Source organism: Sapajus apella, unplaced genomic scaffold (assembly GCF_009761245.1).
Source record: "Sapajus apella isolate SASKATOON/1434 unplaced genomic scaffold, GSC_monkey_1.0 scaffold19, whole genome shotgun sequence".
Classification (NCBI taxonomy): Eukaryota; Metazoa; Chordata; class Mammalia; order Primates; family Cebidae; genus Sapajus; species Sapajus apella.
In genome coordinates, this window is record NW_022436959.1 from 4,274,220 (window position 1) to 4,299,659 (window position 25,440).

The window sequence follows — 25,440 nt, forward strand, 5'->3', positions numbered from 1 at the left end:
AGCATATAGCAGAGGGCCTAACACATAGTAGGGCTGAACAAATATTTGTTATTTGGTATATCCCAGAAGGGTAACAAATTAGCTTAATATTACTAGCAGAAGATTCTCTCAGAAGTGGAGCTAGAACCTAGAATATCACTTGTGAGGCAGAGCAAAGAATAAATTTCCTTAATTTCATAATGCCCTTTGCTTGTTAAGCACCTCTCCCACCCATGCACACATTTCTGAAAAACATTTTAATGGTTTTCAAATCAGGATATGCCACATTTAAAGTAGTGGTTTTACTTTTTATCCTCAAAAGTTATCTAATCAATAGTGTGTTCTAAAATTAATGTCTTAGAATTCATTAAAATATATTTTTGTGTGGTATTTTGTTCGGAGTTGTATCTCCCAGTGTCTTCATCCAGTTTCTAGGAAGTAACTGTACTAATAATACTCCCTGGCTACACTTTGTGGAGTATTCTCCCCAATTTATACAATGATCCACCTTCCCCATACTTTCTAGTGGGGCCAAGCATGAGTTCCTTCATATGGTCTCTATAATGAAACTGTGCAGTGGGGTTATCTGATCTACTTTGGCTATGATGAAACTGAGGCTCTGATGGTTTGAGACACCGACTGTCCACAATCATGCAACAAGATGCAAACCCAGGACTGGCTGGCCAACAAAGCCCATGTCCTGTCACCATCCACACTGCTTTGAAAGAACTCTATGGAGCTAGAAAATTCACTTCCACACAGTTGTTACTTATTTTCAAATTTAATTATGCTTATGAATTCAATGAAAAAAAAACTATGCATTCTGGGAAGGTAATAAAGTTTATTTCTTGTGAATAGAAGCTATGATCAATTTACTCTAAGAAAAAATAAAATATATGTTTATTCAATCTATTCAACAAGTATAAATTGAGTACCCACTAGAGTATCAGGTGCTGCATGAACCTTAATGGAGGAAGAAATGTGGCTCAATGAGCAATTGAAACTGGGGTTAAGTCAATAAACATTTATGAGATAGTGACAGTTTTCACAGTTACAAAATGACTCTTAATGACTATCTTTGAAGTGATTTTGAACTATAAAACTACCCAAAAGATAATACATACCTATGTATAATTCTAATACAGACTAGAATTAAATAAAACTAAAAGGGACATGATAGTTTTGGTTCTGGCATCGATAGTTAAATCCAAAGTTTCTCTGTTAAAACATACAAATAAAAAGAAAATCAAAACAAGCAGAAAAAGAAAAAAGAATGATTATTTTAAACTCAGCAAATAAAGAAAAATCTACAAACTCACTTTGGGAGGCTAAGGAGGGTGGATCACTTGAAGACAGGAGATTAAGATCAGCCTGGCCAACACGGCAAAACTCTGTCTCTACTAAAAATACAAAAAATTAGCCAGGCGTGGTGGTGCATACCTGTAAGCCCAGCTACTCGGGAGGCTGAGGCAGGAGAATCACTTGAACCCAGGAGGCAGAGGTTGCAGGGAGCTGAGATTGTGCCATTGCACTCCAGCCTGGGTGATAGAGCAAGACTTCGTCTCAAAAAAAAAAAAAAAAAAAAAAAAGTCTGTCCTGAATGCTATCTGGTGTCTCAGACACATATGCCACTTACAGCTGTTATCAATCACCAGCAATTCTCTGCTAAAAACCAAGTAAACTCTATTCCCTCATATGAAAACTACTTTTCTTGGTGAATTCCTTTCCTCTGGAGAGAAATAAGCTCCAAAATTGAAGAGACTGAGAGGAGGTAAGTTTTGAAATCACAGAATCAGAATTATAGTGCTAGAACAGAAGAAATTTACTATATCACACTATGGTCATTTATTTACATCTGTCTCTTTTCCTTAGATTATATGTTTTTTTTTAGAACAAGGGTAATGTTCTTATTTATAGTTCATGATGCTGTAAATATTCAATATATTCATCTGAATTCAACTGAATTTGAAAAGGCCTTCAAAATTATCTAATTCTAGTCCCATTTCTTAATGTAGAAAAAAAAAGTTCTAAGACCCAGAGAGGTTTGGTGGCTTGCCTAAAATCACACAGGAGGTTAGTACTGGAACCAGGGCGAAACCCTCACATCAGCATCCTCCTTTAAGGGTGTTAACTATACTATCTCATTAAGTAGTCACAACAACTTCATAAATCAAGCAGGCAGAGCACCTAAGTCCCCCTTTTATGAGGAAGAAATGCCAAATGCCAAGGTTACAGGGAAGGTTAATAATGGTATCAAACACAGAACTTCTGGCCTGAGCTTTTGTTCCTATGGCACAGAGGATTTGAAACATACCACTTCTTACCTACAAGGCATGAGCTAGAAAAAGGGAAGTGAATCTATTCCAAGTGTGCAAGTAGATGGACAGCACAGAAGAAAAGGGAAACACAGATGTAGCATAAAAAGAAACGTGAAGAAGCATGCATACAGTTGGCTAGAGAGGAGAGCTTGCCGCTGCGGTAGCAGCCCTCTCCATAAAATGGGGTCAGAGTTTGGCCTCGTTTCCATTTTCTATTTTTTCAAAAACTTGGTCATTTCCTCCACTGTCACAGTTTTATAATTTGCAAAGCTGATTTCATGTATAGCTTATAGGCCTATCACATCTCTGATATTGATCATTATTTTCCCTGTGATTACAAGGCTACAGTAGTGGGATATCAAATTGAGGCATTCTTTTTATGTTAAAAGAGACACGAAGGGCATGTGGAAAGAGAGCTATGAGCCTCAACTCGAACATTTCTCAGATTGGGCATCAGGTGTTCCCAGATGGCTGAGAACAACATGGTTCAGAAAGGGCAACCACCCATACACATCCCCTGACCATTCTCATCACAGTTACTGAGATGAGGAGCCCCAAAATGTGAGTATGGGGTAAAAGGGAAAAAGAAATGGCCCAGATCTCTTCCTCCAGCAGCAAAGCCTGCCTCAAGCTTGCTTGATGTGATACAAAGAACACAGGCATTTCACTCAATAGTTTTGAGTTGTATTGTTTACCACAGGCAAATCATTTTACTTTTCTAGGCAATTCTCCTGTTTCTCTAATGTAAAAAGTAGCAAAGTTATACTAACTTGCCTCACAGAGCTAGTTTTAAGTGCCAATTTAAATGATCTATGTGATGAATTTTAGTAAACTGTTAGATACTATATAAATGTTAGTTATCATTATACTAGAAGCATAAGGAATTTAACATCTCTAAATAACCTTAATTAATATTCTCCAGACTGAAGCCTACTGTTCAGCTAATTTGCAAGGAAAGACTAGAAAAATCAGTAGCTTATCTGGAAAAAAATAGCATCTGGAACAAATTACAGTTTAAGAAATGGAGAAACCAATGAATTACAATGAATCCTAAGCTTATGGCTTTAAACAAAGAATGCTATTTAAGAGTAGTAAAGATTGGCCAGATTATATAGGGTAGAGGGGACATTCAGTAGTCACAAGGTGAACATCAAAGGACTTCCAATATCATAAAACTTTATAGAAAGAATTTTTGCTTTCTTTCACACTGGCATTGAATTTCAATTTATAAAATAAAGCAACATCATTGGTTCAGGACATGCAAATGATGAAGACGTGGGGTAAGACACTACCCAACAAATCACAAATTCAACTTGTGCTTATGAAATGATGAATTTTGAGAAGCTATCACAGCACCTTTATTCTGAGAGCGTTCAGTATTGTAAGCTGAAAAATGAATTTAGCCTGGATTGTTTAGATTGGGGGCGGGGAAAAACCTGTGCCTTAGACTCAACTTTGGCAGAGGATCTTAAACAGTAAGGCTAAATTATGCCCTTGAATTTTGCGGAAGACGGTTTTTCCCCTTTCCTCCTACTCACACACAGCCAACACATGAAAGATTAATTTCCAAAGTTAGGAAATCAGCCTTCAACACACCATTGTGTAGTTATAAGAATTACACTCAACTACTCATGAGTCACAGGCACTGGATTCAATCAGTGAATGAATTCATCTTTTTTTCCTCTTTAATGGAGGTGACTGGCTATCTCCATTTCATCAAAGAACTGGCAAAAATGAATAATTTGGATAAAGTGAATCAATAGCCTTCTTAAGAGTCACACCTAATCAACTATTTAATTTTGGATTTGAATGTCAATTCATTTGACCATATCTTCCTACTACTGTCAAGGTTGTTATTCATTATATCACACAGTGTCTACCTTACAAAGACTCAGACGAAAAATTCCTCTCAAACCTCATTATTAGGAAAATATCTTTTTTTAATCAACTTTTATGTTAAGTTCTGGGGTACATGTATGGGAAGGGCACGTTTGTTAGATAGGTAAACGTGTGCCATGGTGGTTTGTTGCACAGATAAACCCATCACCGAGGTATTAAGCCCAGTACTCATTAGCTGTTCTTCCTGATGCTGTCCCTCCCCCAATACTCCAACAGGTCACAGTGCGTGCTACCCCACAACAACGTGACCATGTATTCTCATTGTTCAACTCCCACTTATGAATGAGAAGATGCGGTGTTTGGTTTTCTGTTCCCGCATTAGTTTGCTGTGGATAACGTCTTCCAGCTCCATCCATGTCTCTGCAAAGGACATGATCTCATTCCTTTTTATGGCTGCACAGTATTCTATGTACCACATTTTCTTTATCGACTCTATCACTGATGGTCATTGGGGTTGATTCCATGTCTTTGCTATTGTGAATAGTGTTGCAATGAACATATGTATGGATGTATCTTTATAATAGAAGGAGTTATATTCCTTTGGGCATACACCCAGCAATGGGATTGCTGGGTCAAATGGTTTTTCTGCCTCTAGATCTTTGAGGAATTGCCACACTGTCTTCCACAATGGTTGAACTAATTTACACTCCAACCATCAGTGTAAAAGCATTCCTTTTTCCTTTTTCTTTCTCCACAACCTCGCCAGCATCTGTTATTTCTTGACTTTTTAATAATTGTCATTCTGACGGGCATGAGATAGTAATCATTGTGGTTTTGACTTTCATTTCTCTAATTACCAGTGATGTTGAGCTTTGTTTCATGTTTGTTGGCTGCAGTCAATCTGCTGTTAAAAAACCAAACAACAAAAAACAAAAAAAGCAAACACAAAAACAAACTGTAACAAGAAAGAAAAGTGTGTGTTCTGTTTCTTTAAAACATTAAGAATCTTTTAAATGGCTATGATTCCAACTTTGTATTGATTAGAGAGAAGTCATATCCTACATCTGGCAACACAGAAAAAAAAAAAAATATATATATATATATATATATATGTGTGTGTGTGTGTGTATATATATATATATATATGTTGTATACATAACATATTTATTTTTTCATCCAGACTGCATGAGGATTTTGAGAAATCTACTTTGATGTAACCTTTTTTTGTAGATGTTCCTAGTTACCCATGGGCTAACTCTACTGATTAACATGTATAACTTCTGCTGAATTTGATTTTAGTGGCTTATCACAGGCAGAGAAGAATAAAAATGATCTCAATTCAGAACAATCAATATTCACAAGTATTTAGGTGTCAGCTCAGTAAATCACATTTCAGAACTTTTTCTCCACATTGCCTTTATACTAATACCCAATAATTATTTAGTATTTACTATATTCCCAATACTTTGTCTCAAAAAGAAGACTCTTGGAAAGCTTGAAAATAAAACTCAGTAAAGGTCTGTTGAGGTCAGTGTGGTGGCTGACCTCTGTAAATCCCAACACTTTAGGAGACCAAGGTGGCAGAATCACTTGAGGCAAGGAGTTTTAGACTAGCCTGGGCAACAAAGCAAGACCCTATCTCTACAGAAATAAATAAATAAATAAATAAATAAATATTAGCTGGGCATGGTGTGTACCTGTAGTCTCAACTAGTCAGGAGGCTGAGGTGGGAGGATTGCTTGAGCCCAGAAATTCAAAGCTGCAGTGAGGCATTATCATGCCACTGCACAGAAGCAGTTAACAGAATGAGACTCTTGCTAAAAAAAAAAAATTTTTTTTTTGAGATCAAACTTGAGTCTATTAAACCAAGGCAAACATCAAAATGTCACATGGTATTGAATTCAGTGGTAAACATTAAAATGTTTCCCAGAAATGACCTTGATGGGATTAGAAAATGAAGGTTGAAATTATTAGAAAAGACTCATTGGAGGCTGAAGAACCTAAATTAGTTCTGTTGAAGGAATGAGGTGATTCCAGGCAAGGTATATATGCCAGGGAAGGCGCCAAGGTAAAATAGACACCATGTTTTCATACATCATATGCAAAATGCAAAAGTTACAGCATAGAAAGTTCTGGAAAATTTTACTTATGAAAGGACTTAGCGACTAGAACAAAGATTTGAGTGTAATAATTGCAAACTTCAGAAAGGGTTCCTTGTTTTTCCATCTTGAGCCAGATCAATATAGTGGGTCACTATTCTCTTTACATAGCATAAGGATTTTCTGCTCAAGGTCTAGGACCGAATTAAAATAAGGCAGGATACACCTATGAAACATTTTAGTCTGTTTTAAAGCTGTTTCTCCAAAGAAAATAAAGGTGTTTATTCTTCATTTAGAATTCATGACATATTCAAGCTATAAGATAAAAATGTAAAATTGCCCCCTTTTTAAATTTTCTATCCAGAGTCTAGTCCACTCTTTACTAATCCACTCTTAAAATAGACCTAACTTACTCATATTCATAAGAACTGAATCAATCCCATTTCCATCCCAGAATAGCCCAGAAACAGAAATAGTAAGGTATGAATGGCCAGAACAACAGGAGGACCTTAACCTCTGAAAATCACTGAAGCACCAATCCTTTAAATACATTTCTGCCAGTCTATAGAGCCTGGAAGGTTATAGATTTAATACCATATAATTTCAACTGAACTAGAAATATGTGGTTTCTAACATAGTTTCAGCAGACAAATTTAAGGCTGACTAACTCTTAAATTGAAAGAAATGGCTTCTAAAATTAGTAATTAGGGAAGAGAAAATACCCATGTAATTAGAAACTCTAAAACTTACTAACCTAACATAATATTATTTCCAGGATATCCCTTTTTGTCTCAATTATACAATTGTATTTCCTATTTTGAGCCATCTTTCATGGCATCTCACCTATGTTATTAGTTAAACCTAAAAAATAGGCCATGACAGACTTAGGAAACACAGCCCTTTTTTTAACTGGATTGAAAAATAAGAGAATAGTTACAATGAAAGAACCAATCACAGTGGGATACAGGAGCACCATTGATGGATGTGTTCCTCCATCCAAGGCAACATGGTAGTCAACCAGCAGGGAGGCCCTCCCTCTGCCACTTGGTGAACACCTGAACATAACTGTCCTTTCTCCATTTTCCTAATTCTTGCTTTATCAGCCTCTAAAATGACAACAAATTGTATTTTCCCATTCTCTTAAAGAATATGTGAAAGTTGACGAATGTTGAGTTCTGTGGTAGGAAAAAAAATCACAATTTAGTACCAGCCCTCTGCTTACTTCAATCTCTACCTGATCAGAGTCACTATTAATTACTATTCCAGTTGCTGTTATATGTGTTTACATAATAGTTCAAGATGTGGACATTAATAAGCCGATATTCCCATGAAAAATGTCCCAAGCTACAGGGTGACATCCCTCCCAATTTGCTATTAATTATGCCAATGGGCTTGAAACCTCAAAATCAGACCTAATAATTCTGTTTTTAATCCCCTTTATTAAGACCCCAAGTCCCTTCAGTTCTGCCCTCAAAATATCTTCCCATATTTATTTCTTCCTCTACACTCCAAATAACACCATCCTCTGCAAATCACGCCCAGGTTACTGAAACAGACTTCAGTTACATTTAAAAAGGGCAGAAAAGATCACTTAAAATTATGTACTTCCTAGAGAGAGCCCTTATAGTATTAATATTTAGGGAAACACCTTTTCAGACAATTCTCTCTAAGATTAGCTACACATATATGGACATGTATGCAAATTTAGATTGTATTTCATACTCATTACATTGTATTACATAATCATATTCATGTAACTTTATTCAGATTCTTTCACGCAACATTATATATTATATAATTTAATTCTAATATCATTTTCTGAAATTGTATTTCTTCACTTATCTTTTCCTGCCCTTATTTTATAGAAAAATACATGTTGAAGTTATAGGTCTTACCCATTCTATGGAATAATTTAATAACAATATTCCATGTCTTCCCAATCTTGCCAGTGTTTATCTTGTTCAATGTCAACCTATACTACTATGCTGCTGCTGTTGTTAACATTGGGAAATAAGAATTTGACTATGACTAGCAATTTCAAGCTTCTGGTAAAAATGCGGAAGAATGTTTTAATCATTACAACTGTTCTTCATATCTCTAAGTTGTTTCCACTTACCTAAAACCTCTATTGAGACTTTCCTCCCTACTGAGCATTGCTATATGAAAATAATGCTACAATTCCTCCTGCTGAGTTTAGCAGTGTTACGCAAAAAGTCAACAAGTTTGACACTCAATGTTCTGAAATCCTTTGAAAAAGACAGAAAACATTTGCAAACTATGTATCCAAGAAAGGTCTAATATCCAGAATCCATACGGAACTTAACCAACAAGCAAAAAAACCACCAACCTCATTAAAAAATGGAAAAAGAACATGGACACTTCTCAGAAGCAGAAATACCTGAAGCTAACACAAATATATGAAAAAATACTCAACATCACTGATCATTAGAGAAAGACACATCAAAACCAAAATGAGATACCATGTCACACCAGTCAGAACGGCTAGTATTTAAAAAGGTGGAGAAAGGGAAGGCTTATACACTGGTGGTGAACATGCAAATTAGTTCAGCCACTGTGGAGAGCAGTTTGGAGATTTCTCAAAGAACTAAGAGTTGAACTACCATTCAACCCAGCTATTCCATTACTGAATATATATCCAAAGGAAAATAAATCATTCCACCACATTTACCCATATGTTCACTGCCATGCTATTCACAATAGCAAAGACATGGAATCAATGCAGGTGCCCCTGAACAGTGGATTGTATAAAGAAAATATTGCACATATACATTTGGAATACTATGCAGCCATAAAAAAGAATACAATAATGTCCTTGACAGCAATATGGATGCAGCTAGAGGCCATTATCCTAAGAGAATTAACACAAGAACAGAAAACCAAATACCACATGTTCTCATTTATAATCAGGACCTAAACACTGACACATGGACACAAAGATGGGAAAAATAGACACTGTGGACTACTAAAGGTGGGAGGGAAGAAGGCATGGGTTGAAAAACTACCTATCAATCTTTTGCTCACTACCTGGGTGATGGGATCATTTGTAACCCAAACCTCAGGGACACAAAATTTGCCCACATAGAAAATCTGCACATGTACACCCTGAACCTAAAGTTGGAAGAAAAGGAAAAAAGAAATATTTAGCCTTGAAAAGACATTCCATAGCCATACCTTTAATTGAGCCTAATTGGTTTGCTTGCTAATTTTTATTTCAGGAATGACAGCTATCAGTAAATGAACATCAAGTTGGCATTATTAATCAAATATGAATTGTGTTCAAGGCAAACAAAAGCACCATATTTAAATTGCTAAAAAAAATTAAAAAGCCCACTAATATCATCTCTACTTCCCCTGCCTATATGGGAGAACAAACTATTGACTGTTTCACAGACATGTCAAGAGTATCTAAATGAAGGTTCACAGTTATAAAATATCTGACTCTAATGAAATTTATGTGGAATAAAAAGAAAAACAAATAAATAAACAAAAACCTGGCACCACCTCTGAAGTAAAAAAAAAATTTACAAATAAATTGCTAACAAATATTCCAGATTGTGTTGACTAGGCCAAAGCTCCTGATAAGAACACCTTTCATTCTGAAATAAAATCACATTTAATGTGCTTTTTTGTATTTTTCTTGATGAATATTTGAAATTCCTACTTTTTTCAGTTAATTTTAACTCTACTGCACCTTACATCAGCCACTAACAGAGGTATTCTATAAGAAATGTAAGAATTACCATGGCCATGCCAACTCCACAATCAGAAAGCTCTAGTGGGTCCCAATTGCTTTCCAATGAATAATAAAATTACAAATACTGGCATGTTCCTAAAACCCCTAGCTTTTTCTTTAGCTTAGAGATCTATAACCTGGGCCCAAGAATGGGCTCCAGGTGTTGGTAAACCCCTTGAAACTGAAACTAACATTTTGCATGTTTTTATGCATTTTTCTAGAGGAAAGAGCCCAATGTTTTCAGAATCCCACTGGAGTCTCTGACCTCAAAAAAAGGTTCACAACTATAATTTTAATATTCCCCTTTCATCACCTCTCTCATATTTAATGGCCCACATCCATTATTATTTCACAAATCTGGAATTTCTAGCAGAGTCAAGAAAACCTACCTTCTTCCTTGAAGCAAGAGACCTATGATTTCCTTCATATTATATGTCTAACCCTCACAAAAAGTCATGTTTAATACTTTCTGGCTTTTTTTCATTTCTCTCTGAAAACTCTTCTCTTCTTCCGAAAACTCAACAATACCAAACAAAAGAAGACACAGCCCAAAAGTTTCAAATGATACTTCCTCCCCATTTCTGATGGCTATTACACCTAATAGCACCACACAACTAGTGGTCAGCACACAAATTTTAATGAATTAGTTAACCTCCTTCTAGAAGCCCATTGCATCCATTCCATGATTAAATGCTTGTGGTCAACAATACATCTATGGTGAACAACCTAATGCTACACTTACTTAATTGCGGTGCTTCAGGACACTGAAAAACAGAACTAGTATGAAAGTTCAGTCAGAACTGAACTTCTAGTTCTGAACTTCTGAAAGTTCTAGCCGAGCCAGTACTTGCCACTGGCTAATCAAATCCATGTGATTGAGAGAGTCTTCCTTATTCTCTTGAAATTGAAGTCCTTACATTCACACAAGCTTTTAAAGAAAAACAATCTCCATTATGAGATGGTAAGCTATGCATCTCTGTGTTAATTTATGTATGCTTTGAAGTAGCCAGATGCACAGTAAACAAATTCAAAGGAAGAAAGGAGTGTTTGGGGGAGCATATATTCAAATGGACTTTTCTCTTTGATATACATTTTCATCTTTATTTCCTATAGAAAATTCATTTTTAGGGGCTATAGTCCTTCAAAGTGACTGCCTGGCTTAATCAGTTATGGCTAGAATATAAGCATAACAAAAATGATGATGATGATGGCTGATATTTATTGGATGCTTATAATATGCCAATTACTTCTCAAAGTGCTTTCAGTTATTACTGCCTTAATCTTCCCAAAAATCACTTTGAGACCTAACAGGTGCCTTTATTATCACCATCTTATGAACGGGAAATCTGAGGTACGAAGAAGTTGGATCTTTTGCTCAAGGTCACAAGGCTAGTAGGCAGAAGGGGCCACATGAACCTGGGCAGTTCAGCTTCAGAACTAGTATTCTTTGTCACTAGGCTATAATGGGTTCCCAGATGAAATAATTTACCAACTTTTAAACTCCTTTTTATGTTTATAGGAATCAGACACTAAAGCTACCCAGATAGATATTAGAATATAAATTACTACTGACAATCTATATACATAATTTACACTTTATTTTAAAAACAACAAAATCCATAATGAGGTAGAAATCCTTTAGGTTTATATGACAAGACAGGTGGGATTGACAGTTTTGTATCAGTATGAGTTTAATCAAGAAAACAAATGATTTTGAGTATGTACAATGGCGGGATTTGATGTGGGGTTTAGTAGGTAATTAAGGAGTTGAGAAGTAAAACAGGATGGATGATGGGCTAAGCTAGAAATTATCAACAGCAGGAAGTCAATACCCCTCCCTCCAGGTTGGAGGAATAATGGGAGGAGACAGAGCAATCAGAGCCCAGGGTCCCAAGTTTGTTTAAAGGGGGCTGGAGCCAAGGAGGAGATGTAGCCATGGACAAGATGCTGCCCAAGGCAGAGAGAGAGAGATGGAAGAACACTGACTTCAAAATTCCTACTGCCCTCGTGTCTCCTTCCAGCGCCTCCCAGCTGACGTGGATCCTGAGAAATAAAGCCTGCTCCCTCTAAGACACAGAGAAGAGCCAAACAAGAGTGAAGAATGGCTCAGAGTAACTATACAGGTTTACACTATGGCTTTGTTACTCATGTAAATAGTCAGAGTGGAATCCAAATACTATCCAAGATTTAAAACCTCCCTAAGCCAAAAAAAAGTCCATAAATTCACCAGATTTTTCACATTTCACTTATGTAAAATAGAAAACCAACTGTATTGTTTTAACGTTCTTTTTGAAAATATAACAGTTTTATAAATGTAACTCTTTTACAATCTTTGCATGAAAAACATTCTGTAAGACCCAAATACAGATGTCACCTTTAACTGAGGTTTTACTTAATAGAATATTTTACATATTAATTGACCACCTCTCTATATTGATTGCACCAGACTCTAAACTTTCTTCAATTTTGTGATTATATTCTAGGCTCATGAAAATGTTATAAAATGTGTATTCCTGTTCCATTTTCTAGAACATTTTAGCAGTGACGTCTTTTGTTCTCAGGAGTTATGATGTGATTGGCAGTAGACACCGCTGGCTGCCTGTCCAACAATCATTTCTCTGGCTCTTGCTTTACATAATAGTGACTTTGTATAAACTCCTTCCCCAAATGTTACAAGGAAAGGTAAACCTATTACCAGATCCAGGGGATATATCTGAATACTCTATGTCTAAGGGAGAGAGAGAGAACAGAGAGCTTGTCCCACCTAGTTTGGCGATATTTCAAACCCATCATACTAGAGAAGAGGCAGGGTAGCTATTGGCATCTAGTGGGTAGAGGCCAGGGATGCTGTGAAACATCATATAATGCACAGGATAGCCCCACAACAAAGAAATATATGGAAACCTTGGTCTTAAGTGAGGTTCTTGAACCCACAGCCTCAGCATCACCTGGGAACTTGTTAGAAATGCAAATTCATTGGCTCTATCCCAAGTATGCTGAACCAGAAACTCTGAGGATCAGATCTTTTAACAAGTCCCTAGTTAATTATAACAAATGCTAATATTTCAGAACCTTACTGGTCTAAGGTTCCAGGAGTTAACAAACTATGGCCCATGGGCTTACCACCTGCTTCTGTATATTAGGTTTTACTAAAATACACCCACATCCATTTATTTATTTATTATCTATTGTTGCTATTACAGCAGAGTTGAATACTTGTGACAGAGATCAGATGGACTGCAAAGCATAAAATATTTACCATCTTGCCCATTAAGAAAAAGTTTGCCAACCCCTAGAGCCAATCGTGGTAATCTTATTATTCTTGCCAGTTATTGGTTTGGGAATGGATTGCTTAGGAAGGCAAAGACTATTAGGATCAATATGATGGAAGAGGAATGTTGCTAGACATGAATATGGGACATTAGGGAAAGCATTCCTTATTTCTAAGGAGCATAGACAGAAAGGGATGCAGTCATTTTTCCTCTGGATATGATGCTGTCTGGATGTGATACTAGAACTGCAGCAGCCATCTTGCGATTACAAGGAAATCTAGGCTAAAAGCAAAAACAACACTCCAAAGATAAGGAAAGTGAGACATGGAAATAACCTGATATTTATATATTAATTTTTTTTCCCATAGTGAAGCTGTTATTACTTGAGTACTAAGAAAAAAATTAAAGTTAAGGGGCAAAAAGACTAGAGAAGAAGACAAGTGGGGGAAGCTGAATCCAAATAACCACAGAAGTTTTTAATTACCTTAAGACTGTTTTAGTGTATGTATGTTTGGATCCATAATCCATACAAATGTTAAAGTAAAACAATTCTGGTTTGAAGCAAATTAAATTTTCCCCACAACAATAGTGAAGAGTGACTACTTCCTCTTGAATTGTAACCAGAGCAATTTAAACAGTCCACATTGGCAGAAATATAATCAAAGGTTCACCACAGGGAACACACAGCAGAAGCTCGGTATACTTGAAATCATTTTCTCCAAGAAACCAACAGCAACTGAAGAGACCACATTTTGGATTTTAATCAATTTGATTTTGTGATATACCAAATCCAATTAGATATTTAAAATCTTCAAAGTATAAACAACCTCATTTTCCACAGAATATAGTGTAGCCCAGCATATATGTATGTAATGTATAATGCATCATCATAATATATAATGAACCTGGCATGAGACTATGTTCTAGAGTCCACTAGCGAGAAAAAACACAAATAAAATATGATCTCCTGTTTTGAGTAGCTTATGTCTGGTGAGGAAAGTGATAAACATACACAGAGAATTATAAGAAAAGGCAACAAAGCATACAAGTTTGCAGAGTTTTATGGAAATGCAGAGGAGAGACAGATAATCCAGTTAGAATCAAAGTCATGAGTATGAAAATAATTATGGAAACTATAATTTACCATATAAATACAATGATTTTATAAGCTGCTGTGTGAAAAACTAGTATTTAAAAATGTTGGCTGGGCACAGTGGCTCATGCCTGTAATCCCAGCACTTTGGGAGGCCAAGGCGGGCGGATCAGGAGGTCAGGAGTTCAAGACCAGCCTGGCCAATTTGGTGAAACTCCATCTCTACTAAAAAATACAAAAATTAGCTGGGTGTAGTGGTATACGCCTGTAATCCCAGCTACTCAAGAGGCTGAGGCAGGAGAATTGCTTGAACCCGGGAGGTAGAGGTTCAGTGAACCGAGACTGTGCCACTGTACTCCAGCCTGTGTGACAGAGCAAGACTCTGTCTCGAACAAAAAAACAAAATGTTGCATGCAGAGAAGCTTGTATAGCCAATTAATATGAATGAAATTATTTAAAATACATTAGTCTGCAGGCAACATTTTTGATTTTCAAAACACTATTCTTATCAGAAGTTCATTGAACTTGGAGATTTATCTTCATTAATTTCTGGTAGAGGAAGACATAATCTTTTAAGATTAACATTCCAAGGATGGTCCCAGTTTCATGAATGACAGTCTTCCCAAGTTCAAAGAAGAATCCATACCAGAGCTGGAGCTCAGCAGGGCCATCCAGGGCCCACTTGGTCAACTTAGGGCCTGAGGTAAGGTGGAGGTGTAACCCTGTGTAACCAAGAACTAGATAGATCAATACCCAGCCAAGTCACCATGAAGAATTCTTGGGATGAATCATTTTATTACATATTTGACCAAGTGGATGAGCAATTTGTTCTGTGGTTACGGTCACTGACACTGCTGACAATGTCTATCATGTGGCAAGTTCCACAAACAATAAAGTATACATGTTCACTACAGGAAAAAATAAGGGTGGTTGAGAGAATGAGGCTAATGGTACTGTATGTTAGGACCCAAGAACCACAAGATAAAAAGAAGCCATTTGGCCCAAATAGCTTACACAATTAAATATGCCATTAATTTCAACTATAAACTCTGCTTGTCGATGTATTCTACAGTTATTTCTTTGCTAAAGGATCTCTCAAGCAGTTAACTAATGCCAGACTTGCTAGGGACAGCCTGTCCATAAATACTACCTAAGCTCCATGTTATCTACCATCATGCCCTCATCTAATTAGATCTGAGCAGTCACCCGGCTTCAAGCTTACTTATTACATTTGGCCCATTTACTAGAATTAGATCCAGAATCTTTGAGAGATATTTTCTCAAGTATTGCATAAGATATCAGTGCTACATTTTTTTTCTGGAAAATGATCCTCCTTATGAATTTTGCTTTGCTATTATCCACTATAATATCAAAAAATAAATAAAATCCTCCATGATCAAGGTCTAGGCCTTTATCCAAGATTCTCATCTGCTCCTCATCTATTTCTTTTTCCTCAGAACTTAATAAACTCACCTGGACATCTTCATAGTGTTTTAGACATGCCTATTTATGCTGAAGAAATAAAAATATCATTTCTCTGCAAGAGTCACTATTTATCCTTGAGCAATCACTCCTACTACACCCTCTGGCTTACTTCACTAATTCCTAGTCAGAGCCTACAGAAAAATGAGATGAATAAATGTTCGTCTAGAAGTTTCTCTGTTAGTCAAAAGGCCCTAAGAGGAAAGTGGGGTTTTTGCCCAAAGAAATGCTGAAAAGAACAATCCCAAGCAAGTAATTTTAGGCACTTGTGGTCAGAGGCTATCTGGCCTGAAGAAGTCCTCAGCCTGGGCCACCATTACCAGTCTGCTCTACCAGCTGTGCAGAACCCTGGCTTCCCATAAAATCAACTTCCCTGACCGGGTGGCAGCTCATGATTTTGAAAATTCCACTTTAAATGGAAATTTTCTAAAATGGTTTTGTTGCTCTGGTTTGTCGACAACCAACCTTTACAAATTTGGCAAGAACTCCTGACGCCCAGCTGCCTCTGATTTACTATCCCTGGGCACAGTCTCCAGCTTGGCTGTTGGGCTCTACACAGCTAGCACTGCCATTGCCTCTGGCAATGTGGTGTGGTGAAAAGCACAGTGGACAGTTAAGGAGATCTGGGATCAGTCCTGCTTCTGTCACTAATGAGAATGCCCTTAAACTTCCTAGACCTTAGTTTCCACATTTCTAAGCTCCCTTTTAGCTCGTCATAGTGTTGTTCCACCAGCAGTTATGAGCACCTACTATGGGTTATATGTGTAACAAGGGATACAAGTCATAAACCCCATCCTCAGGGTTCTAACAATGCTCTGATCCAATGAACAGCTGACTTGCCATCTTTTATGCTAAGATGAGAAATACTAATGAATGATAGAGCCAAAATCAATTCTAATATCTCATTTTGAGTAACTCTTTTTAAACTTTACCAACTTCTATACAAGCAAATAGGTAACAATTTTAGAATAAATGAAAGACCATCACTCCCAGCGTTTCTTCCCCCATCTCACTAGGACTGTACATTTAAAAAATCAAGTAAAAGGAGGATGAAACAGGAGAAAACGCTTGGATAAGTCAGAAATTAGATAATTAGCCACTGCAACAACAAAAAGTTGCCCAAGGTGATGCTGAAGGAAAACACACTTTTTAGTGATACCAGCTAAAAATGTCAGATTATTACACATGTGAAGGTGTCACACTGAAGACTCGTTAATGAATAATTCACAGGAAAATGAACCTGTATCAGTATGCAGCATGATGACATTAGAGAATCTTCTAAGTATCATCACCATCTCTCATCTGATTTCTATCCCTCTCATCTTTTGAAAAGCCTACTCAAAACTCACCATCTATCCTGTAACCCCAGGATGCCCCACTGAATGAGTGTCCTTCAGGATGTCTATTTAGCTGCCCAGGTCTCCACAGAACACTGCTGGCCCAAGGATTCTCTTGCATTATTCATGTGTTGTTTTGTGAGCTTGTGTGTGATTGCTCTTCTACAGGGGACTTTAAATTCTTCAGAGATAGTATATTATAACCCATGGTAAGTAGGTGCTCACTATTTTCTGCCTCCCTGGCTTCACATCTTCTAAACTCTAAGATACAAATCCAGTGCAGCTTTGAAAATAAAGAATTCATCATAGATCATAGGCATCATACATTTCAATAGAGAAAAAAAGCTTGCTATGTTCATGGAAAATTGAAGGATGATCTACAAAAGAACAATAAATAGGGGTGGTAAAATAAGTAAAGGGGTCGAAATGAAATCTACATTAGAAGCTTAGGGAGAGAACCTGAATAGCAATAGAAAAGGAATATCTTTTAGAAGGTCCAGAAGTGATTTTAAAAAATAAAAATAAAAACCTAGATTCTAGCTTCCCTCTATAGTTGAGTGACCTGTATCAAATCATTTTATCTGAAAAAATGGATGCTGGTGTTCAATGTTTACAAAAATTTAGGAAGCTAATATGAAAATAAATGTGAAATTCTGGAAAAAAATATTCTTGTAATTCTATACTGTTATGAAAAGGCAAAGTAGTATCACAGTTGGATTTAGTACAATAAGCATTTCTTGAAGGCCTGCCATGGCCCCAGGCATTGTAGTAAGTCCTCAGTTCCAAAGATGAACAAGACATGGCCTCTACCCTCGAAGAGCTTACATTCTAGTTCCAAACCCAACAAAGGCTTTCTCAGAACAAATTCAATTTAACACACCAACATCTGCTATTAATAGTTATAGTAATTAAAATAAAGAAAACTTAAATGTGCTCATAAGTATATACTCTAGAGAAAATGAAGATATTATTTTAAGAAAAACAAGACAACAGAGCCAGCTGGTTTGTTCAGGGTCATATCATGAGGTAAAGTGAAAGCAAAGAAAACACCCTAGGGCGCTTTGAGTTACAAACCAGGTTTACACACTTTCTGGAACCAAAAAGGGCCAAGCAGCTTTTTTTTTTCTTTTCTTTGCTCTCCTCTTTTTTTATTTAACAGCTGGGAATGTTGTGGGGTAAGATGCCTGATCCAAAAAAAGTTACTTTTTTGGCTTTGCTTAGTTTTGTAAAAATAAAAAGAGTTTCAAATAGATATTGCATTTTTATAGTTCATTTAACCCTCCAGATATTTTCCCACTTTGTCAATCATTTCATTCTGAATCTTCCCCTACTCCTTATCAATTTCTATATCATTTTCCTTCTTATTTGATAATGACATCCCTCCTGTCCATAAAAAGATAGGACTTTGTAATATTATAGTACATTCCACAGATATTTGCCCAAATAAAATTGATGTTGATGAAAAAATGGCTATAAAATAAAGTCCATGAACTCACTGTCTAAAAATAAAGATATCTGCACACACTGATTTTACTGACTACTTCATGGGCCTTCTCTTCCGAGATAGGGGAAAAAAGACATCATGGTCTACAATTTACAGCATCACAGACATGGACAATCTTTCATCTCATTGCACTTGGTACAGATGTACTACTCATCCATTCTTGGCTAAGGTGTTTTGGCAAACAACGCATTCCCAAGTCTCTTTATTCTCCCTCAGATTTGACCAATGAATTACTGAACAGGGTGATGACCAGTCTGACACTACTTACCAATGCACAGTCAAGCTAGTCCACTGTAAAAGTGGTTATTAATAAAACCTCCAAAAGAGATGACTTCTCAAAAGAGTGGTCTCTGACAAAGAAAAGGAAATCAGTAGATTGAAGAGAAATCTGTACACCTGTTTAAAGCAGCACTATTCATAATAGCCAAAATATGGAACCAACCTAAGCGTCCACCAATGGATGAATGGATAAAGAAAATATGATATATGTACACAATGGAACACTATTCAGTCACAAAAAAGAATGAAATTCTGTCATTTGCAGCAGCATAGCTGAGCCTGGGGGACATTAAATTGAAATAAGCAAGGCACAGAAAGACAAATATTGCATGTTCTCATTCATATGTGGGAACTAAAAAATTTGATCTGATGGAGGTAAAGAGTAGAATGATGGTTACCAGAGGCAGGAAAGCATAGTGGGGAGTAGGGCAGGCAGACGGGTTGCTTAATGGGCATAAAAATACAGTTAGAAGGAATACATTCTAATGTTTGATAGCACAGTAAGATGATTATAGTTTATTATATATTTCAAGATTGCCAGAAGATTTAAAATGTTTTCAACACAAATAAATGATAAATATTTGAAGTGGTGGATATCCCAATTACCCTGAATTGATCAATACATTTGCATGCATATAACAAAATATCACATGTATCCCATAAATATGTATAATTATTCTATATTAATAAAAATAGAGTAGTCTCTGAATGCAGATCAGAAATGAAGGACTCAAGCACTTATTACTGTGTAATAGGCTCAGCCTTCATTGCAGATTATGAAATGGAGCCATTAGAACAGCTTTCTAAAAGTGCTGAAAAATATTTGGGCTTGAGACAACTTGATTTGACTCACTATGTCCACACTGCCTTCATTAATGCTAGGAGAGTCTTATTCCCCACCACTTTACCTAGCTATTTTATCTACTCCCTGACCTCCCTGTTTTCATTTTCTTCCTACCACTATTTTCTAGAACACCAGAGTGAAAAAACATATGTATCTTCCAGTAGTTAGATATTCCCCAAAAAATGAATAAGCACTTCAACATTTAGATCACAGAGCACATGACGGACTTGATCAATTATTAGCAAAGTGATGAACAAAATCATTTTAAAGGTGACCATGTGGTCTTCTACCAGGGTTCAGACCAACTCAGTGAATTAATAACATATTTAGATTTCAGCTTCAGCACTGGGTTGATTCCTCTTATCACTTGCTTCCTCCCCCACATTAACAAAAAGTGTCACATTTTCTCCTCACCAGTGTTTCACCTAGGCACCCCAACTACTCAGAATCTGTTAGAATTTCTACATACTAAAGGATCTATATCATTTATTATCTTTCATTACAAAAAAATCTATTTTTTCACTGCTAATTCTGATTCTCAATTTAATTTCTACCACCTAAGGATGATCTAATGTTATGTGCAATTTGTGTTCTGTTGTTTGTCTGTGTGTATATAAGAGAAACTCCCAAAACCAAAGTCTGGTTTAATCTTAAACAGATAATGTCAAAATCTCCTGGATTTTACTGATTTAAGTGCTGTTCATTATTAAAATACTGGAAAATAGAGCAGGTTTCTCAGCACCTGGAACATTACTTAGGATCTTATATTAGGGTTCTCTCAGAGGGACAGAACTACGATATATGTACATATAGGGGAGATTATTAATATTGATTTACATGATCACAAGGTCCCACAATAGGCTATCTACAAGCTGATGAGCAAGAAGAGCCAGTCTGAGTCCCAAAACTGAAGAACCTGGAGTCCAATGTTCGAGGACAGGAAGCATCCAGCATGGGAGAAAGATGTAGGCTGGGAAGCTAGGCCTGTCTCTCCTTTTCTCATTTTTCTGCCTGCTTTATATTCACTGGCAGCTGATTGATTGTGCCCATCAGATTAAGGGTGGATCTGCCTTCTCCAGCTCCCTGACTCAAATGTTAATCTCTTTCAGCAACACCTTCACAGACATACCCAGGATCAATACTTTGTATCCTTCAATCTGATCGAGTTGACACTCAGTATTAACCATCACAGATCTCTAGGAGATGAACAGATTTTGGTGGAAGAAAAATATTTGGAGATGTAGTCTAGGATGTAATTTTCAATGTGATTAAAAGATTAAAGGAGTTGTGATTGTGCTTCAGAATGGAGAAACAACTACAGTATCATAAAGTTACAGCTATTGTTCTGTGTCAAAAGGCTGTTAATGGATCCTGTCATCCACATTAACCTATAATAAGTTAAAAAGAAACCAGCAAATGTCTTCAGCCAGTTTAATAAATGATCAATATTTCAACAAAAATGAAGACAGACAAGAACAGCATGCCTAAAAGAGGAGGAGGGGAAAGGAGGAGAAAATATAATAAATTCTGAAGGCATAATTTGGCATTCTAAACCACTATTCCAGCAATTTTCATTTACATAGAAAAACTGTATTATAAACCTGAGGTAAGGAGAAAAGATTAACACATTATATAAAGAGTCAATATAAAACAATTACAATAGTAGAGGTAGAGGGGGTTCCTATAGCACTGGTAAATTAGTGAAAAAGGAGGACATCAGGGGAAAAAAAGGCCAATTAGGTCCAGGTACAAAAAAATATACAAATGAACTAATAGACTTATTTGTGTAAACTAGGAATAGAAAATCACAAATGAATTGAAGTTAATAATCTTGTCCAGCCTCATAGAAAATCAAAGGAAATAACACAAGGTCTAGAATCTCGAATGGTGATATAAACAACAAGGAGATAGCATACCATTCTGGGTCTAGCAAACTAACTAGAATTAAAAGAGATATTTTGGTAATATAAGTAACTGGGCAAGCAGATAACCTAGAGATACTGCATGGAATGTTCCCCCCAACAGAATCAAGTCCCCATCTCTAAGGATGTGTGCAGAAAATGTCTTCAGACCATCTTCAGTCACAGTCTCCACCCCCACTGAAAAGGTAATCCATATTCTCTTTAAAGATCAACAGTCCTTGAATGGTTGTTATTCAGCTGTCATCGTAAGGAGTTTGGTTGGAGAGAGAGAGAGAGAGAGAGAGAATGAATATGAAGGTATATTATGGGAGTCCGGTACTTGGGAAGCCACAACAGAAATGGGCTCACCCTTGACCTCTGCGTATACCCCTCTCCCCCTTCAAGCTTTCCACACTGAATCAGAGCATCTGATGAACCCATGCTTGTGACACAGTCCCTTGGTCAAATTCACGCCAACTGGACTTCCCTCTGTATGTCTCCTCTGACTTATCAACACTTGGCGGCATTGTCCTATTCTTTCCTGGTTACAAAATTACTCTTCAACTGCCATTTATCCTTCTTTTTTTTCTAGTGTTTTTCTGACTTTTAAGGATCTGAAATGTTATGTCATGATTCTCACTCTCCCACTCAGTAATTAATTCATGTTTTTCAAGAGTATCATTACTCCAGTCAAGATATGGAAACAACCAAAGTGTAGACAAATGAATGAATAAAGAAAATATGGTATGCAAACACACACATATGCAAAAGATTAGTATTCAGCTTTAAAAAAGAAGTTAGCCCTGCCGTTTGTAAGAACATGGATAAACCCAGAGAATCTTATGCTAAGTGAAATAAGTCAGACACAGAAAGACAAATACTGCATTAACTCACATATATGTAGAATCTAAAGAAGCCAAAGTAGAATGGTGGTTGTCAAGGGCTGGAAGGTGGGGGAAATGGGAAAATGTTGGTCAAAGCATAGAAAAGTTTAGTACTTATTCATGGAGGATGAATAAGTTCTGAACATCTAACGTACAGCATGGTGACTATAGCCAATAATACTCTGCTGTACACTTGAAATTTGCTAAGAGAGTTGATCTTAAGTTTTCTTACTACACACAAAAAAATCACAACTGTGAATTGATGTATATGTTAACTAGTTTGATTGTGGTAACCATTTTACAATGTATATATATAGCAAAAGATCACGTTCTATACTTTAAATATATACAATTTTTATTTGTCAAGTATACCTCAATAAAGCTGGAGGGAAAAGACTACCATTACTACTAATTAAGTGATCTTTGATTTTTATGAACTTGATATATTTTTATAATTCATCAAATATAGTAAGAAATGAAATACTTTTCATTGCTAGAAAGGGTATTTTTTTCAAGTTAATAGTCCAGTTAACAGTCAGCAACAAAGCAAGAAAATAATAATATATAGTAATAGCAGCTAACATTTATTGAGCATTTAGCATGTGCCATGCACTGGTCTAAATAAACATGTAACTACGTGTATTAACTTAATCCATATAATAACCTTACAAAGTCAGGCCATTATTAACCCATTTTACAGATGAAAAAAAAATAAGATATAGACATAACATGCCCAAGAATATACAACTAATAAGTGAGAGACAGGATTCAAAACCAGACAGCCCACAGAAAGGGATTTATAATTCAAAACCATACACCTTGGAAAGAATAAGACTGCCCTGAAATCAGTTAATATTTATAGAGTGTTCATTTTATCTTTTTAATATAAGAAACTACCAAAGAAGGAATAATCCTTCACTGCATTAACGAAATACTTTGGGCACAATAACATGCATGTTTCCCCTGCTGGCATTCCTCTGCAGGTGTACAGTTCACAATGACCCACCCCCCACAACTCCACCCCAAGAAGAGAACTGCACTTGGAAGAGTTTTATAGGATCGTAAAATAAATATGCCTCATGGAAGCATTAATTAGAGAAAGCTGGGGAAAAAAAAATCAATCGATCATACTTTTTCCCCCCTACAGACACTGGCTTTCTAGCACCAAAAAAAGAATTCCTCTGAAGCAAAATTAACAGGAATTACCACAGATTCCAATTCTACAAGCCTCAAAATAACTGAGGAACTACAAGCCTCAAAATAACATACAGGAACTCTGGCTTTTATGGAAGAACCAGCAAAATTATTAAAGAACATAATCAGCAATTAAATTATCACATCTGATTAACTGACATACCATCAGTGGCACCTGGGGTTGGCAGAAAAAACAATAATTAGTTTTTAAAAATGATGGTGGCACACGTCTGTAGTCCCAGCTACTCAGGAGACCGAGGCAAGAGAATCATTTGAGGTCAAGGCTGCAGTGAGCCATGATCACAACACTGTACTCCAGCCTGATGACAGTGCAAGACGTTGTCTCAAAATTAAATTAAATTTATAAAACAATGTGTTTCTAGGTCTTGGTTTCCTCATCTATAAAATGTGCATTGTAATAACAGATACGTAACAGACTCATGAGAATGTAATAAAATTAAATAAGAACTGATGAATGTGCTTTATAATATCAAATGTTAAATATATAATATAAAAGCTGAGCATGAAATCACTAGCACATTTATAACCTAACAGAATCTGAAAAAACATTAATGTACCTTCCTATACTAGAATAGGAAAAAAATTATTAAACAGATGTTATTATATTTTCATCTGAATTATGTAAACAGAAATCTTTAAAAATTCTGGAGAAAAACTGAAGATTACAGCAGACTAGTCCTTACTCCCTCTCCAAAAAAGTCTTTACATCATTGTAAAGAAGTTTTTCAATCTCATATCCATTACATATTTATTATTCTCATTCTGTCTACCATGAAGATAAGGGATATTACTCCTATTTTACAGAAGAGGAAACCAAGTCAGGCGGTAAGTGGAAAAGCAGGAAATCCCAAATCTTCTGATCTACAATCCTTAGTTGTTAAAATTATCCCAGGTTACCAAAAAACAGTTCCCTCATTTTTATAAGGCTCATTTTGACCTAGCTTTTCTGATAATGTTTGTCTCAGTTAAATAAAGCTAAACTAATGTTTTTCAAGTATATTAGCATTTTAAGCAATCCTACTAGTCAAAGCAGACAGTCAAATTTATAAAATGGAATTTCAGTAAGGATTACACAAATTTGGATATATTATAAATGATGATTTTAACTTAACAAAAAATTAAGAACTGTCATTTAAAAGCACAAAATATACTGTATTTTAAAATTAGCACATCTAAAAATACTTAAGGACATTATAAGATTTGTCAACCTCACTGAACAACAGACAATGGATACAGAAAAATATTATGTTATTTTAAAGTTTTCATATACCCATATAAAACATAAATGTCAACTCAGAATTTCAGAAAGGGCTGGGTTCATAGGAGATCAAATTTAAATTTTAAGTATAATCTTCCCATAAGTGAATTTAGCAACTTTGCATTTGTTTAATATTTGGTGGGTCTCATTCTCTTTTGCTTTGGAAAACAGAATAGCTTAACTGCCTAAAATACTTGAAAAACATGATTTTAAAATGTTGTTTACAATCCGGTTGTTATAACCCAATTGTACTAGCTGAAGCTTGTTCCAGTGTAGAGGAATCTGATTAGTTTTATTTCAGACAAAAATAAGAGATTAAGGGAAGTGGTAAAATCACATCATGGCTCACAAAAATACTATATAAACTCACAGTCTAGAATCA

General features: G+C 36.0%; 1 protein-coding gene across 6 annotated transcripts in view; it reads right to left on the reverse strand.

Moving 5' to 3' along the window:
- BBS9 (Bardet-Biedl syndrome 9) overlaps nt 1–25,440 on the reverse strand; it is a 456,994-nt gene that overhangs the window by 100,961 nt on the left and 330,593 nt on the right. The gene's annotated exons all lie outside the window — the stretch shown is intronic.